The sequence below is a fragment of the Benincasa hispida genome, chromosome 9 (assembly GCF_009727055.1).
Source record: "Benincasa hispida cultivar B227 chromosome 9, ASM972705v1, whole genome shotgun sequence".
Taxonomy (NCBI): domain Eukaryota; kingdom Viridiplantae; phylum Streptophyta; class Magnoliopsida; order Cucurbitales; family Cucurbitaceae; genus Benincasa; species Benincasa hispida.
Genome location: NC_052357.1, coordinates 28,784,843 through 28,795,140, shown reverse-complemented (window position 1 = coordinate 28,795,140; position 10,298 = coordinate 28,784,843). Strand labels below are relative to the sequence as shown.

The window sequence follows — 10,298 nt, the reverse complement described above, 5'->3', positions numbered from 1 at the left end:
GGTTATCACTCAAGACATGATCCACTTGTATGTCACTACATACAGGCTTGAGTCACATACAGAAAACCAGGGATTTTAAGTTTATTGGTTTGAGGTAAAGCAAATAAAACAACCAACTGAGCAAAAATATAAGATGTGAAATAAATATCATATATTAACAACACAAGCATTCGTACAAACTGATTACAAAATATAGGCTCATATGTCTAATACATGAATGATCAAGATCAGATCATTTGTAGCATTTTACAACAATTGTAATACCTACAAAGCGGGCCATACTTGTAGTGTCACCAGGATAAGGTATCCAACCTTATCCATATAATATAGACCATTTAAGTTATCACTTAAACATAATCCACCTGTATGTCTCCATATACATGTTTAAGTTACAACGATAATCATGGATGTAATTTATTGGTATGTGGTTAATGTAACTAAAATATCACATATTTCATAGATAAAGTGAATAAAATATGAAATATTATTAATCACATACAAGTTTGTTCATATAAGGTTTACAAACTATAGGACCCTACGAGATTTAGGGCATCAACCCCAATAGATCAAACATTCTCTTCAAGGAGGAGGTTGAGCTGTGGGAACAGATAAAAAGCTATCTATATCTTGCACACAATGGGATATGATTTGTATATGCTTCACCCTCTGTCGGTTATGCAATTTAGGAGTATCTTGGAGTTGGTTTATGACTTCTGCATGTAGTTCAACTTTGGTTGCACACTTCTCTTTCGGCCATTCTGCAATCATCTTTAATTGGTCATTTATAAACTCCATTGTATTCCTAACAATCTCTGCTGTTTCATATTGATTCCCACTTCGCTCTCTCTTACTTTCTCTCGAAGCATATCTTCCTTCAGTGCTTCGACCAATACGTGTTCTATGCATGTCATCTTGTGACATGTCCATTCCCTGATTAGACATCGTGGGGATGTTTGGATCTTATGATTCATGAATAGGAACATCATCATGTTGGGTTTTATGTCCTAAAACTCGCAGTTTGTAAAATGATAAACATTTTCTATAATCAATATACTTATTATTGATTTCATAAATTGTATGAAAGTCTAAATCCAATAAACTAAGACCCATGACTATTGCATGAGTACTTGAAATTTATGTGGAGACATAAGAGTGGATTAGGTTCGAGTAAATAGTCAAAATGATCTATGGTACATGAATAAGGTTGGGTACCTTATTCTAGTAACACCATTAGATGTGGCCTACTCTGTAGTTGTTACAAAGAGTTATAAAGTGCTATATACGATGTGATCCTAATTCGTATATGTTATGACATGAGGAGTGGGGGCGTCCTATGCAATGAGTTTGTATAAGATCGGACTAAGAAATAAGTCACTCTTACTTTATAACGTTGTTTACTATATAAGACTGACTATTTCACCTAGATGACCTAGGTAACTCGATTTTAATCTTGAGCTAACTATGAACTCCTGTTTATTGAGGAATACCCTTAGATTTACATAGGAGAGGGTTGGCTCAACAGTGCCGACTCATTAAGACTCCCATTTCAGGGGTAAGACCTAATAGATAGTTAGGGACATAGGGTGCAAGACGTAATTCACACCTACCCAATTTGGAGATAGGAGAAAGGATGTTCTCTCAAATACTGAATCTAGGTCTTGAACAAGGGGCCCCACCCTCTCACCAGGCTGAGAGAGTTTTGGTTTAGTGATTGGATCACAAACCAGTTGTTCATTAGAGGATCGGTAGAAACTTGAGGAATAAGACGTAATCCCGAGGGTAAAATAGATATTTGACCCAACTATAATTACGAACAACCTGTGAAGGGTCGACTTACTGATTATGGTTAAATCATGTGGACATAATATATCTACAGTGAAGGGAGTGCAACTATGGACTTTAGTGGCGTGACCCATTAGTTAACGAATGGGGATTAATCTAGTCTAATGAGTTTAGCCAATTAATCTCAGATCGTTTGAGCTAATGATCTGTAGGTCCGCGAGATCCCCTTACTAGCTCGTAAATGGACTAGCTCTAGAATAACGTGATAAGTTAATTTGAAACGTTCAAATTAGCATTAAGGGAATTAGTAATTATATGAGATATAATTACGTGTTTAATTTGAGAATTAAACAGAATATGAGAATTTATATTTAAATATAATTTAAATATGTAAAGATGGATATGTGTAAAAATTAATTTAATATTTGATATTAAATTAATTAAGTTTTATTTAAAAATTAATTAAAATTTTCAATTTTAAAATCAAAATAGATTTTTAAAATCAAGTTTTGATTTTTGATAAAATTGGAAAATTGGAAAATGCAAAACATAAATGGAAAAACCATGTTTTCCATTATCCATCTTTTACTTGCTCACACAAAAGCCATCAACATTGCCTTGTATTACTCCAAGCAAGATTTGCAACTCATGCAACTCTCTCCCTTGCATGTTGATCTGCAATATATTAAAGAGTTTAGAGTGAATTTTGGGCATGTAATCAAGAGAGAATTTTAGAGAAAATTCGTGCTGAAGAAAGGGTTCTTCAACCAGATTGTTGTTGTGAGCTATTCTCCTTCATCCCTTGATTCAAGCTTGTTTTGAGTCAGAATAGTGGAGAAGATCTTGAGGTGGTTTATGGTCGTTTTAGTGAGATGTAAGTTTCAATTATCAACGACGTTATATAAAGAGACTAATCATCTCGTGGTCCGGTCTTATACAAACTCTTTGTATAGTACACGCCCACTCGCATATCTTCACATGAATGGTCAGGATCAGACCATTTGCAGCACATTACAACACTTGCAACTATCGACATAGCGGGTCGTATCCGTAGTGTCACCAGGATAAGGTATCCCTCTTTTATCCTTATACTACAGACCATTTAGGTTATTACTTAAGGCATCATCCACTTGTATGTCTCACATAATGCTTAAGTTTACATGCAATAACCATGGATCTTTGTTTATTGGATATGAGTAAATGCAAATAAAATAACTTTTATTTTATTAATAACAATGTATACAAACTGTTTATAAACTACGAGACTTCGAGAGAATTAGGACACCAATTCTAACAATCTTCCACTTGTCCTAATGCCTCAGGAGACTAATGTACAATATTGAAAACAGTACAATATACAATAAACTAGGGCATACTCTATACCCCAGTACCATCTCTCACTTGTCCTAGACAAGATGTCACATGTCCCATAGACCCAGACTCTCCAGATGACTCTCAAACACTTTAGCCGTGAGAGCCTTTATAAACGGATCAGCAACGTTGTGCTCCGATGCAATCTTCGTGACTATCACATCACTGCGATGCACGATCTCCTTGATCAAATGATACTTCCATTCGATATGCTTGCCTCTAAAATGACTCCGAGGTTCCTTAGAATTTGCCACAACCTCATTGTTATCACAATAGAGAGTGATCAACAAAGACATATTTGGAATAACTTCCAAATCTGTAAGGAACTTCCTAAGCCAAACAACCTTTTTAGCAGCTTCACAAGCGGCTACGTATTCGATTTCCAAAGTGGAGTCTGCGATGCATCTTTGCTTGATGCTTCGCCAAATTACAGGCCCTACATTTAGAGTGAACATTGACCCTGATGTCGATTTCTGAGAATCTCTATCAATCTAAAAGTCAAAGTTTGTGTATCCTATCAGGATCAAATTCTTGTCTCCATACACGAGCATGTAGTCCCTCATTATCCAAAAATACTTGAGGATCGTTTTGACCATCGTCTAATGATCTAATCCTAGATTGGACTGATAACAACTGACAATCCCTACTGCATAGCAAATGTCAGGTCTAGTATATAACATTGTATACATAAGGTTGCCAACAGCCGAAGCATAGGGAATCCGTCTCATCTCCTTAACCTCTTGTGGTGTCTTAGGATTGCTCCTTAGACAAAACAATTCCATGCCTGAAGGGTAATAAACCCCTCTTGGAATTCTGCATCCTGTACTTGATCAACATTTGGTCAATGTACGATGCTTGAGACAAGGCCAACCTCTTATTCTTACGATCCCGAATGATCTGGATCCCTAGAACATACTGCGCCTCTCCCAAATCTTTCATTTGGAATTGGGTGACAACCTACTTTTTAATGTCAGTCAGAAAACCTACATCATTCCCAATGAGTAGGATATCATCCACATACAGTACCAGGAAAGCTACTGAGCTGTTGATGATTTTCTTGTAAACACAAGGCTCATTAACATTTTGATCAAAGCCAAATGATTTGATCGCACTGTTAAATCTAATATTCCACGATCGAGACTCTTGTTTCAGCCCATAAATGGACCTATTAAGCTTGCAAACTCTTTGCTCTTGATCTGGAACAATGAACCCCTCTGGTTGAGCCATGTAGATGGTCTTCTCAAGATTACCATTAAGAAAGGTAGTCTTGATGTCCATTTCCCATTTCTCATAATCATAAAATGTGGCTATGGACAGAAGTATCCTGATAAACTTCAACATGACAACATGTGGGAAAGTTTCCTCATAGTCCACTCCCTCAACCTGGGCATAATCCTTTGCCATGAGTCTAGCCTTAAAGATCTCACCTTTCCATCTATACCTCGTTTTCTCCTTTAGACCCACTTACACCCTATAGGTTTTACCCCATCAGGCCGATCCACAAGGTCTCAAACAGAATTGAAGTACATAGACTTCATTTCCTGGTTCATGGCTTTAATCCACTCATCTTTGTCAACATCCTCCATTGCTTGCTTATAAGACAATGGTTCCTTGACCTCATCATCAGACATGATGTTTTGGGCTTCAGTCAAACCCATGTAGCATTCCGATGGGTTCATAACACTCCCACTACGTCGAGGCAGCCTCAACTCTTGAGATAATTGACTAGATGAACCGATATCAAAAACTCTTGTTGATCTATCAGTCTGTTCAACAACTCTTGTTAAACTCTTAGTAGTCTAACTAGAAATCTCATGTAAAACAAGCTTGCTTCGTGGTTTATGATCCCTGATGTGGTCTTCTTCCAAGAAGATAGCGTTTGTCGACACAAACACTTTATTCTCACTCGGATCATAGAGCATCCACCCTTCGTTTCCTTAGGGTAGCCTACAAATAGACAAACTTTTGAACGCAGTTCCAACTTTTTAGGGTTAGCCATAAGCACGTGGCCCAGACATCCTCAAATCCTGAAGTGACGTAAACTACCTTTACGGCCTCTCTACAGCTCAGAAGGGGTTTTTCGAGGGAACGTTGTTCAAAATGTAGCATGCAGTCTCCACTGCAAATCCTCAAAACGAGTCTGGAAGATGAGCACAACTCATCATAGACCGAACCATGTCCAACAGGGTTCTGTTTCTTCTTTCTGTACACCATTTTGCTGAGGTGTACCTAGGGACGAGATTGGGACGTGATTCCATGTTCTATCATATAGTTATGGAATTCGAGGTCCATATACTCCCCACCATGATCAGATCGTAGTGTTTTTATCTTCTTACCTAACAAGTTTTCAACTTCAACCTTATACTCCTTGAACTTGTAAGAGCTTCAGACTTATGTTGCATTAGGTATAGATACTTAAATCTTGAATAATCACCTATGAAAGAGATGAAATATTCATACCTACCTCGAGCTCTAACACTCATCGGACCACAGAGGTCTAAATGTACAAGCTCCAAGGTTTCCTCGGCTCTATAATCTTTTCCAGTAAAAGGTCGTTTGGTCATCTCGCCTTCAAGGCATGATTCACACACCGATAATGAGTTTTCTTCTAAACTCTTTAGAAGTCCACATTTCACCAATTTCTCAAACCTATTGAGGTTGATGTGACCTAACCTTAGATGCCAACGATGGGCGTTTTCCTTAGGAGAAACCTTTGGTATTTTTGTAGTTTTCGCCATTCTGAATGTTCAGTATTAAGCAAGGCTTTTATGACTAACGGCCTTAGAACATATAAGTTATTTTCCATTGAACCAAAACCAATCTCCATACCATTCTTGAAAATAAACACTTTACTCTCAGAAAAGGAAATGGTATATTTCAATCGGACAAGAAACCAAGATTAAGTTCCTTTTAATATGAGGAACTACAAAAACATTATCCAGTAACAGATAACGTTTCTTGTCAAAAAATAACTTCAGCCTGTCTACAGCAACAACTGAAACAACCTCACCAATACCGACTCGAAGTGTCAACTCTTCATCTTGCAACTTTTCTTAGGAACTAAATCTTTGGTAGGAATAACTGACGTGATTAGTAGCACCTGAATCAAGTATCCAGGCAGAATCATCATTCTCTACCAAACACATCTCCAAGACAAATAAATCACACTGTCTTTAGAATTTTTCCTCTTCTGGAGAGTAGTGGGATCAGTATCAGAGTCTAAATAAGCTCCAAGTTCCATTTCAGAGAACAATTCTCGTCGATGAACTTCATCTGAGTCAGCAACACTTGTTTTCTCTTTTAATCCCTTGACATTCAAGAAAGACTGGAGATTATTTTGGGAACTGACACCACTGGTTTCTTTGTCATCCATCCTTTTGTGCTCAAAAAGTGAGAACTGACGTTCAAACAATTCTTACAACGAGTCCATGATCTCATGTGTAATGACCATGTTCTCAACCCTTTTGGCCAAAGCATCAGGTATGCTAGCCAAAATGTGAAGTCGGGCCAACAAGTTAGCCTTCATCCACACCTCATATGCATTATGAACATTTTGCGATGCATCAAGGATCGGGACTTGCAGACACTCCTCAACCATGACAAAACTTGAGGTCGTTTACCAGAAATATGTTTTAACGGACTCTTTCCAATGTATGTAATCGGTTAAAGTAAAAGAGGTAACTAACAAAAAATCATTTCATGTTGCTGAAAAAACAAACACATTGATCTACATTAGATTTTAGCAAATACCCATTGAAAAAAAAAACCATCTAATACGGTTTAGGAAAACTGAAATGAACCCCGTGTGATATCTAGTTTCGCAATGACGCTTCAAAGGTTTAGGACAAAAGCCATCGAAGGGTAGTCAATTTATTCCTCCTCTGAATTGAGACATTCTCAACCAGCCATTAATACTAGAACAACTCTTGCTTCAATTAATGACTAGCCATCATTGATTTGGTCAAGAATCATTAACTTACTTAACAATTTCCCGTAAGTGTTGACCCTTCATTTTAGATCCTAGAGTTCCACCCCAAGCAGCCAATTCGAAGGAAAAAATCGATTGGGGCAAAAACTAAAGCGACCCTATCAATTTCTGAAGTTCACCTTGATATTGACCAACCTTACAAAAGACATCGCGAAGGGGGACACTCCCAGGGCGCCACGAGGTAATGCAAGAAGATCTCACGGCGCAAACTAATGAAGGAGACCGTAGGACATGTTGACACACATCCTTCACCCACTTACTAATAACACTCTCTCCGTCCATCTTGATATTGACTATGCAAATACCATCCGAAGAGGGATGCTCCCAGGGCACCACGAGGTCAAGCATGAATCTCACGGCATGAATATTCAAGGAGAAACATGAGTGGAATCATTGACATATCATATATATCTCTTCCTCCCACTGTGTAACGACCCGACTCCCTAGGACTCAAGTTAGGTCATTACTAAATATATGCATGCATGGAACTTAAAACGACACCCTTTTATGGTGAAATAAATACTAAATAAATAAGGTAAGTTCAAAAGTCCTTCATTAAATTCAAATATTAAAAACAAACAATAGAGTACCCATAAATCATAAATGATAATAAATAAGTCTGAAAACAATTCTTAATGGTAAGTTTCAAACATCAAAACTGGAAGTTTTAAAAAAACATGAAAAGAAATCTAAATCTCATGAACGGAAGTATAAAACTGGTCCTAGTGGCTCAATCACGAATTCCGCTTGTCAATCATCGGTGCATCTCTACCTTTACCTGAAACAACAACATGAGAAAGGATGAGTATAAAATACTCAGTAAGTAACTCCACTACTGGGGTCAAGCTAGGCATCTATATCCTCTAGATGCCTACTTCTGGTGGAACATAACAACTACTCTAGTCCTCAGGGACACATACATACATGAAAAACTGATTTCAATCCTACTGTAGTTAAGTATGTCCACTACCTCTAGTAAATAGGACCCACAACCTCTGGTAAATTCCGAAGGAAACACAACCCCTAGTGAATCTCGAAGGAAACACAACCCCTGGTGAATCCCGAAGGAAACACAACCCCTGGTGAATCCCGAAGGAAACACAACCCCTGGTGAATCCCAAAGACAACATAATCTTTGGTGAATCCTGAAGGAAACACAATCTCTGGTGAATCCCGAAGGAAACACAATATCTAATGGGCATCTAACTAATCAGTAAAGACACTATCATAGTCTCAACATCACAATTATCACAATATGGCTTTAGTTACACCTAAACATCATGGCTATACAACATGTATATATGCCTCAATATCCTCATATCAAATACAACCTCAGTAAATCAAGTATCATCTCTTACTAGCATGCAAGTATCTACGTACACAAATAAATCTTTCAGATTCTCATACAAGAACATATATCGGTCATACTATACTATCCGTCTATCATGCTATCGTTCTTTCATAATATTCATCTATCATGCTAGCATATATCTAGTGTCTGACCTGTGGGCAGTTCCAGTAGTAAGATTACTTACCTCAATTCACAAGTCCAAATATTTCCCTCCAAACAACTACTCGATAATGAAACTCAAATTAACCTACAACATAAACCCAATATTTAATTCACAATAAGGCCCAATTCCACCCATCAATTCATACCATCAACCCCAAAAATGATTTACCTAAAGTGTGGCTTGATCAACGGTCACTTCCAGACTTTGGCTCCAAAATGTCCACTAAAATCCACAAGGAAAAACAATCTCTAATTCTGATGGACAGCGACCTCAAACCTTTGAAATACAATAGTTAAGTCATTACTTAATCCAACCATTAGTGGGTGTCCGAAGATCAACCTCAAGAATCATAAATGTTACCAAATTTCTTGTTGGATACAAACTCGAACCCGCTGAACAGCACGTTGCGCACTCCAAACTACTTCAATCTTGGATCTAAATCCCAAATATAATAGGTATCAACCAAAAAGTAAATCCAAAATTTAATGGGCAAACAAGAACCTTCAAAACTCAACCAATCTTACCCAAAACTTATTAACACTTACCAAAATTTTCCCTTCCACGAAGCTAGACAGCGCCTCAGAATTTTCTCAAAACTTCAATCTAACCCTAACTGCGGCGGTAACAAACAAACCGAAACCAAGTCAAAGGAACAACAATTTAATCCACGAAATCCATCCAAAATGTGAAACCTTACCAAACATTCAGCGGCCGAGAGACTGAACGACGGTGGCTGAACGAGTAGGGCGACGGTTGGACGGATGCGACTGGCCGGCTGGTCGAGATCGGCGGCGAGCAGCGATGGAGTTCGACTACTAGGCTCGGATGGGAGAGAAGATCCAAACGAGCGACTTGACTAGGTGAGGGAGTGGCTGACGCTGAAGTCGAGGCTGGTGAACTCTGGATCTAGCGCGGCGCGGGCTAACAACGCCGGTGGCTTTAGAACGCAGACGAGGAGTAGCGCTTTACTTCGGATGGACGTGCGGTTGTCTGAGGTGTCGATTGGGAGCGACGCGACGTCAACTCGTTAGATCCGGCATAGACAAATGGCTAGAGGTTACTTAGGCTTGACGGTGGGGAGGAAAAATTTGAGGAAGGAGGGGTGTCGGCGGCTGGAAGAAGAAGGGAAGGGAAGAGAAAGAAAAATAGAAAAAAGAAAGAAAAAGGAAAATAAAATAAAATAATATATATTTATTTTATTTTATTCTTTTTCTATTCCTCTTTATTCTATTAAATTTCTTTCCTCCCAAAATGAAATTAATTCCTGCCATTAATTTCCAAATTGAATAATTTCAACGTCAATAATTAAATTCCTGCAATTACACTTAAGTCGAAAAATTCCAAAAATGCCCTCAATTAATAAAAATTAATGAAATTACATTAATAATAAAAAATTTCGGGGTGTTACACACTGAGTATTTTATAACCTAGGGTTTAGTTTACTTAAAAAAACACGGCTAAGAATTTTAACTATGTGACTTTTTAGGTTTGCCCAAAAGTAACACTTACTTTGGAAAGTTGAACAACTTTTGATCATCATTCATTAAACTCTTTATCGAAATCTTTGATCAACTGTCCCATGCTTGTAGCAAATCTATAATTCACCTTTCCGGGTAAGTTCCTAGATATGGGTGTTCTATTTC

General features: G+C 37.9%; 1 long non-coding RNA gene across 1 annotated transcript; it reads right to left on the bottom strand.

Moving 5' to 3' along the window:
* Positions 1-7,728: 7,728 nt before the first annotated feature.
* On the bottom strand, positions 7,729-9,809 carry LOC120086272. Its single transcript, XR_005484174.1, has 6 exons — positions 9,353-9,809; positions 9,201-9,268; positions 9,016-9,090; positions 8,824-8,931; positions 8,677-8,739; positions 7,729-7,919 (listed from the first exon to the last, which is right to left on the bottom strand). It is a non-coding gene; the product is annotated as an uncharacterized LOC120086272 (long non-coding RNA).
* Positions 9,810-10,298: the final 489 nt, after the last annotated feature.